General features: G+C 40.5%; 1 pseudogene; it reads right to left on the bottom strand.

Annotated features, from left to right (window-relative positions):
* Positions 1 to 875: 875 nt before the first annotated feature.
* On the bottom strand, positions 876 to 5,103 carry LOC101588677 (annotated as a pseudogene).
* Positions 5,104 to 7,984: the final 2,881 nt, after the last annotated feature.

The raw sequence follows: 7,984 nt of genomic DNA, 5'->3' as shown, positions 1-7,984 counted from the left end.
GGGATTGCTATGAGTCCAACCTGCATTGTGAGATCCTGTACCAAATACATAAAAATAAAATAAAATAAAAATATAAATCTTACTAACATTCTCTTACATACACTAATATGTTGCTCTGCTGTAATGTTTTTGTCTGATAACTGGAAATAACTTATGTTTCCAAACAAGTTTTCATTTCTTTTAAGTTATCTGCAATGAACAGAGTCTAGATCTTATTGTACCTGACCCTGGTGACTTCTGTATCAGGAGAGAGGTACCTGTCAACCCAGAGACAAAAAGATGGTACGTTCAAAGCCCGCAACCTACAGGGCATGCAAAACACTCTTCATGGCTACATATTTCCATGACACGTTTCACAAACTCCATTTTGTAGTTTGTGGATCACCACGTTAGTAAAAAAGGGAAAGAATGATAAAGTATTCACAATGTTTAAATTTATTTGTCCACAAGAGTTAATCTATGACTCATTCAGTATTAAGTGTTATTTCTTCTTGGTATGTTTCTTGATGGCAAAGCTATCCCACAACCAGGATCTCCTACAGGAGCAGGCTTCGCTTGTTACTTAGGAATGCTATCCCAGCCCAAAGTATCTTTTCCAACCTTGTTAGGCGGCCTGGTACCCTTTGTGAAGTCTCTAGGCTAGCACGGAGGAGCTGACATTTAACTAACACATTTTCACTGAGATGAATGATTTAAGACAAGTGGCATAAAATGACTTCAAAGTGTTCAAAAATTGAATCCAAGAATCACAGGATGTTGAACAGCAGCCTCTGGTCTCGCTTTATACCCATGTCAGAAGTTCAGCTTTTCTTTTGGAGGGGCCAGACATGAGACTCATGCTCTGCATGATAATTCCTGTTGTCTTAATTATTCTATCAAGTCTCGATGCAAACTGATGTTTTCAAAGACCAGAAGTCTCTTTAACATTTAAGGGTTGCACATCAGGTGAACGTATAAATGTGTGAGGAATATACTTCCCTGGCATCCTACTGTGCGGAAGCTGGGTACTCATAATGTTCGGTCCTGTAGTGATAGTAAAGTTCCAAGGTTAAGCACTGATGGATATTATCTCTAGCTCCCTTATTTTATTTTTATTTGACCCAATTAGCTTTCTAATTCCAACATTTATTTTGAGATTATCATAGATTCAGTGCCATGAAGCAGTAACACAGACTGATGCTGCTGGCTGTCACTTAGTTCTTCCCAGGGGTGAAATCTTGCATGACGATAATAGAAGACGACATTGATATGATCTATTGATCAGTTTCAAATTTCATTATTTTCTGTAGTTACCACTACAGGTAAAAACAAGTAAGTGTGCCACTGTATGAATCTATTACGCTGTCTCTTTATATCTACACTCGTTTCCTTCCATATATTATGGACCCTAACCTATGCTGCCAATAATGTGATTTTTATCTGTTTATCTGTTATTTTAGACATGGTACATAATGTAACCATTCAGCATACAAATTTTTTTTTCAAAAAACGATACTTTTCTGAATGTCTCTTGAAGTTATTGCAGGTAGTCATACTCTATTCTTTTGCATGGCTAAGTAGTATTTCCTGGTATTAATGTACCTCGATTTTTTGATAACTTTCAATTGAAAGAAATTTTGTGCTCTATAAATGAAGTTGTTGTGAACATTTATGTGTGGGTTGATATGAAATGAAACTTTTCATTTATCTGGGATAAATATTCAAGAGCTTGATTGCTGGGCTCCATGATGATTAAATGTGTAGTTTTGTAAGAATTTGCAAAAATACTTTTCAAAGTCCTATCATTGTACATCCCTACTCACAAAATATGAGCAATCCTTTTCATTTCTACATATTTTATGCTACATTATTTTTAAAAACTATTCTGACAAGTACTTAGTAACATCACAAAGCTCCCTACAGGAGCTTCTTGGTCATCTGTTTATTGTCTTTCTATGAAATGTCTACTTACGTTTTTCCTCATCTTCTGTTGGGATGACCTACTTTCTATTTCATTGTTAGTTTGAGAGTTTTAAGTACTAATACTCCTTTTCATTTCATTTTATTTTATTTTATTTTTTTATATTTTGAGGGAAAGGTCTATGTGGTGTTCAGGGTCTCATTAATAGATGGGACTCATAATGATCTGCCTGTTTACAGCCTCCTAAGAGCTGGAATTATAGGTGTGCACCACCGTGCCCAGTCTTAGTTTCCATCTCAGTGTACCTCAGGGGTGGGGCTGGCACAGTAGGCCTGGGGACCGAAACTTTGGCCCCTGGACCTGCTTGCAGGTGCTTTACTCTACTGAGTTATTTGGCAGGCCCCGTACTCCTTTTTGAATTGAAGGTTTCTAAATATTTATTCCTCATCTGCAACTTACCTTTTCATCTTCTGCACAGAGCATGTGTTTCTATTTTGTTTCAAATCCAATTCATTTTATGGATTATGCTTTTGAAATCTTGTCTAAATTTTCTCTGCCTTGCCCTGGTTGTGGTTATCAAAACTATTGTTAAAGAACATTTCAAACTGTCTCTGTCTCTTTCTGTCTCTCTGTCTCTGTCTCTGTCTCTGTCTCTCTCTCTCTCTCTCTCTCTCTCTCTGTCCAGAGAGTTTTGTTAGTTCTGTTCCTTTACATCTATGTTCCTGAGTTAATTTTTGATAGTGTAAAGTTTCTATTGAGATTCATATTTATTCACTGCCCCAGCACTATTTGCTGAAATTAAATTTATAAATTAGAATCCACTATTTTTGTATTTCTGTCAAAAATTGGTTAAGTATATTTATGTGCATCTGTTATTTAAATCTCTCTTCTGTTCCATTAACCTGTTTCACTTTGTTCACTATTATACTAATTTGATCACTGTATCTATATGTAAAACTTAATGAGATAGATTCCTCACACTTTATCCTACTTTTACAAGATTATTTTGTTAATCTAATCCCCATACCCTAACAGATACATTTTAGAATAAAGATCTTTGTGTCTAAAAAGCAATGGAGAAATTTTAATAGACATTTCATTAACTCATCAATCAGTGTTTCTTTATACTTCCAGGTTACATACTAGGCTTCGCTCTTTGTCTGATTTTAAGGTCCCCATTACTATCAAGTTAATGTGTGTTCTTTTTTTGTAGATTTATGTATTTATTTTTAATTCATTTTTTCTTGTCATAAATACAATTTGTTTCATTAGAAATTCATAATTACAGGGGAGGCTTTCCCCCTAGAAAAGTAGGTAAGCAGTATTTCCATCAAAATCATTAGCTTTCTTTTGCAAACACCTGTCCTCATGACCCTGAACAGAGCACAGCAGCAAAACACTTCTGTTACTGCAGGTTTTTTTTTTTTTTTTTTCAATTTTTTTTATAAACAGCATAGCAAATTTTAAAAGGCTGTTTAAACAAAATATTGTAGTTCTTGATTCTCCAAGTGTATTTTGTATGTTCTGTGCTGTTTCCTTTGCAGATACTGTCAGTGTAGTTTGAACTGAGGGGCCCTCCCTGCAGGGGTGACTTGGATACGGTCCCCTGCAGCAGAGCTGGCTTTCAGACCCTTGACAATAGAATTCGCAGTCATCCCTAGCCAACTTTGAGAGCAGGGCGCATGGAAACCGGGTTGTGGTTGGGCTGTTGGTGTGCTGCAGTCCTGGTGGCAGTGGCTGCCTGCTTCCCTGGATCTGGATGGCTCCAGGCTCCAGCTACATCTTGGGCTGCAGGGTGGGCTACAGGGTCTCAGCTGCCTGTGCTGAGGCTGCGTGCTCACTCATAGGTGCCAGCTGGACTTGCTGATCCTGGATATCACTGCCCGGAGAGGTGATCCATCCACGCCAGCTGCAGGAGTGTCCGAGGAAGCCACAGCGATCAGCTGGGCTCCCTGCAGCACCTGCCCATCCTGGCCCACATGATGCATCTGTAAACTGCCCTTGCAGTCCTGCATGATCTGCACTTGTTCCCCCTGCAGCACCTGGGCTATGTGGATGTGGCCCAGCAGAATTACTTGCACTGTCTTCCAGTCTGGTGGATCTGCACCTGCTGGGCATTGGCCAGAGTGTAGTGAAGAGCTTGAGGCTGTGGCTGCTGCAGCTGGGGGGCAGGTGGTGAGGTGCCCATCATGGTCTGTGACGTGCTGTAAGAGGACAAGAACAGTGTCCTCTGGGAGAAGCTCGTGACCACCAGACTCTGCCCTCACTGTTTTCGCTGCCATGCTATCCAGCATTTGGAGTTGATGCTCTGTTTGATTTGATACCAGTCAGATTATGTGATTCCAAATTTAGGAAAAGGTGACACCGGATGCCACAGATGGTGAGTGGGTCGAGCTACTGCTTTCCATGCTTGCCCTGACCAGACAGGTTGGACACAGCCTGCTCCTCATGGTGGAAGAGGAAGTCCAACAGCGTGAGCTCCATGTTCTCGGCGGTGCGGCCGTCGATGCTGATGGGCAGCATGTCAGAAGGCACGAGGGAACAGCGTGCCCTCATCTCGGAGCTGTTGTCATCACCGAGCCAGGTGCCACTGGGGCAAGTCTCCTCTCAGTTCAAGGGGATGAGCGTCACCTTGCTCCTGATGCTCCGTCTCCCGGGCTGGCCACAGTTGCACACCAAGTCCCTGGCCTCTGACCCACTCTCCCCATCTTTGTTGTGGCTGTCACTTGACGCAGCACCTTCACCACAGTGGTGTTCTGCTGCTGCCAAGGAAGGAACAGCATATCGTACTTTGCTGCGGGTGTGGGTGGCACTGAGTGGGGAGCCTGCCACCTTGGGGACCTGGATAGGGTGATGTTTCTTGTTGGTGGTCAAGTCCAGCTTCTCTTCCAGGGATCTGCACGTGGCCTCCAGGGCCTGCAGCTCGGCCTCAATGCCATCTAACTGTAAGCATATTGACTGGGTTATGAAATACAGAAAAAACTTTACAGAGGGATCTTGACAATTGAATTCTAGTCTCTGGCGTTTCAAAGCAGGCTCATCTTCATCTGTTACCACGTGATTTTCCAAACCAACTGGGTAATCAGGACTCAGGCCTCCCACTGCAATCTAACCACATCTGCCAGGTCCTGTTCTGACATAATCCAAAATGTAAGAAGAGGGGCCAGCTGAGGTGGAGGACAGTCCAGTTCACAGGGGGCCATGGTGGCTGTCACCATGTGGGCTGCAGAATTCTTGTGGTGTTTGTTGGGGAGCTGTAATAATGAGGTCCCTTAATTCATTTGGGGGGATTTTATTTATTTATTTATTTATTTCCATAATTTTATTGAGAAACAAATAGCAATGAGACAGTTTCAAACCAAATTGGTAGTATAGTTTCAATAATTAACACATTGCATACATTCTTCCTAGTGCTTAATTGTTGAACAAGATGGGGACATGATATCCTATTTATAAACACCATTAGAGCAAATCCCTCTATTAATTAAGAGAATGTAACTATATATCTATCCTAACCACTTTGAATACACAGATACAAAATGGACATTCATCTGTATCCCCTTTTTTGTTAAGTTCTGTTATTTGAATATTATAGGTGTGTAAACTCATCAAATGGCTCAGTGGAATAAGTGCTTCCCTGGAAAGTGTAAGGGCCTGAGTTCAATCCCCGGTTCCGCAAAAAAGAAAAAAAAAAGCATCTCCCTCAATTCATTTTAATGAGAAAAAAAGACAAAATAGCAATGAAACAGTTTCAAAACAGATTAGTAGGATGGTTACAATAATTAATACATTGCATATGGTTGTCTTCTCTGTAGTTTGAATATGTCTTCTTTTATGTCCAGTGAGTTGAAACTCTGGCGAAGGTAAAGCTAACAAAGAACTCATGGTAAAAATATAAAGATGATTAAATTCTGACAAGAAAGTCTTAAAAATTGACAAAAATGTTTTCAGTTAACTTAAACAAATATTACAGAGTTAAGACTGTGTGCTAGCTTATGCTACAATAGCAAAATACCACTGAATGGTTGCATAAATGAGAGAGACTAATTGTTGGGAAATCCCAGATGAAGGCCTGTGAGGCCCGGGGTATGGGCGGGCTCTCTCTGCCATTTGCAGAAGGCGTGTTCTCCCTGTTTCACCTGGCTTTTCCTCTGTTACACATGCGAGAGTGCACTGCTCTTCTGTTTTCTAAAGAATATGAATTTCCAAAGGATCTGCAATCAACCTGTACGTAAAAGATGGAATAACTAAGTCTCTCCACAAAATATACAGTTAATAGCTCTGTTGTCAAATGGCTCCAATTTCAAACTCTCCACAGTGGAGCAGCTCAGTTTGGAAAGTATCTCCTCGGAGTTTGCAAATTTGATTGATAGTCTAAAAATGCAACTGGAAACCCCTTACAGGTGCCAAGAGTCATGTGTCACATCTTGCTGAAGGCATAAAGGAGCCAAAGCTTCAGTCTAAGCCTCCCTTAGACAGACAGCACATGGTGCTTATGTTAGTGCATTAAAACATTCATCATTGTCCTTTTGTTTTGCACTTTATTGGTGTAAAATATTGCAACTATGTTTCCAGAGGAAGTTATAGATACCAGTAGTAAAACTAAGAGAACTCCAAGAGAGTTAAAGAAATAAATCACTGCCAAGTTTGTTAAAGTCCTGGAAGAATAAATATATGTGTAATTTTTGGACCTCAGAACCAGTTACTTGATTTTCCATTTTTTCTTACAGGAAAATATGTTCAGTTCTCCAACTTTTCGGTGTGCAAATGTAAATCTGGAACAAATTGAGTTCAACTACCAAAGGATCATTGTGTAATAGTTGCTATCACTTCTGCGTTGTACAGTAGACTGCCCCAGTGCTTGATTAAAAACAGGTGATTTCTCTATGTGGTAGGTGTAGCACAGCTATTGCTTTTTATCAAAAATCCAACTGAAGCCTTGTATATTACATAAATTGCTAAGCATCACTCAGATGAAAGAAGTTGAGTTTAGATTTGAATCCAGTAATCTGGCTTCAAAGTCTGAATTTTTGTTTTTTTCTTTAACTCTCCTATTTGAACAAAATATTGACAAGACAAAGAAAGTTTTGCTGTAATATTTTTGATAATTTCCAAAATGAGTATATAATTTAAATTAGTAAATCTGGTGTGAGAACCCACTTCTAGATACTGTTAATAAGGCTGTAAAATATGAAGGGAATCTGGAGGCTCTTGGGGAGTCTGTCTTTATAGGAGATCAACCAAGCAGGTTCATTTTCTGTTTTGGCTTCTGAGGTAAACCTACAAGAGTTAAATGCAACAAACTGAGTTACACAGGGAAGCAAGTCAAGGGCAGTGGATAGTTTTTGAATTTGTACAGCTTTCCTTTTGCATGCTGTTTCACCATTATGAATGAGGTGAACAGCAGCCTCTTTGTGAATTACTAACCCTAGATACCTTACAAGCATAACAGCATTGCATAAGCAACCACTCTTTTTCAGCAACAACTGCTTTGACCTTATTGTAAAGACCTTCTGTACAGAGTTACCAAACCTTGGCCACTTAGAAGCACATATATGCCCTGTAAGCCTTTACACACACACACACACACACACACACACACACACACACACACAAACTTTTACACTGATATAATCAGTGAGGAACTATTGCGAGATTATTTAAATGTGTTGATATTTTGCTAAGCATTTCCTCTCTGTATTACAAAATAACCTTTAATAAGAAACAATTAGAAATAGTATATCCAGGGGTCCGCAGGATCCTCATTCCAGCCAGCACCCAGGCTGAGTGTGTGAGTGGGGCAGCCCAGGGCCTTCCGGATCTTCATTTCAGCAAGGGCCCAGATACGGCTGGTGAGTGGGATGACCTGAAGTTTAATGGATCCTCATTCTGGCCAGCACCCAGGCCAGGCATGTGCGTGGAACTTCCTCTATCAGACAGGGCTGGGGTGGAACATATGGCAGAACTCCCTGCTGAGAGGCTACAGGCAAGACCCACACAACTGATCCAGGAGATAATATCTTGCCAGAGTGGCACAGTGGATTCACTTCCAAGGGCTGCAGCTGGAAGAAGTGGAGCAGAGCA

Source organism: Octodon degus, unplaced genomic scaffold (assembly GCF_000260255.1).
Source record: "Octodon degus isolate 3935 unplaced genomic scaffold, OctDeg1.0 scaffold00135, whole genome shotgun sequence".
NCBI lineage: Eukaryota > Metazoa > Chordata > Mammalia > Rodentia > Octodontidae > Octodon > Octodon degus.
The sequence above is the reverse complement of the archived record's forward strand: the minus strand, read 5'-3'. Positions and strand labels throughout refer to the sequence as shown.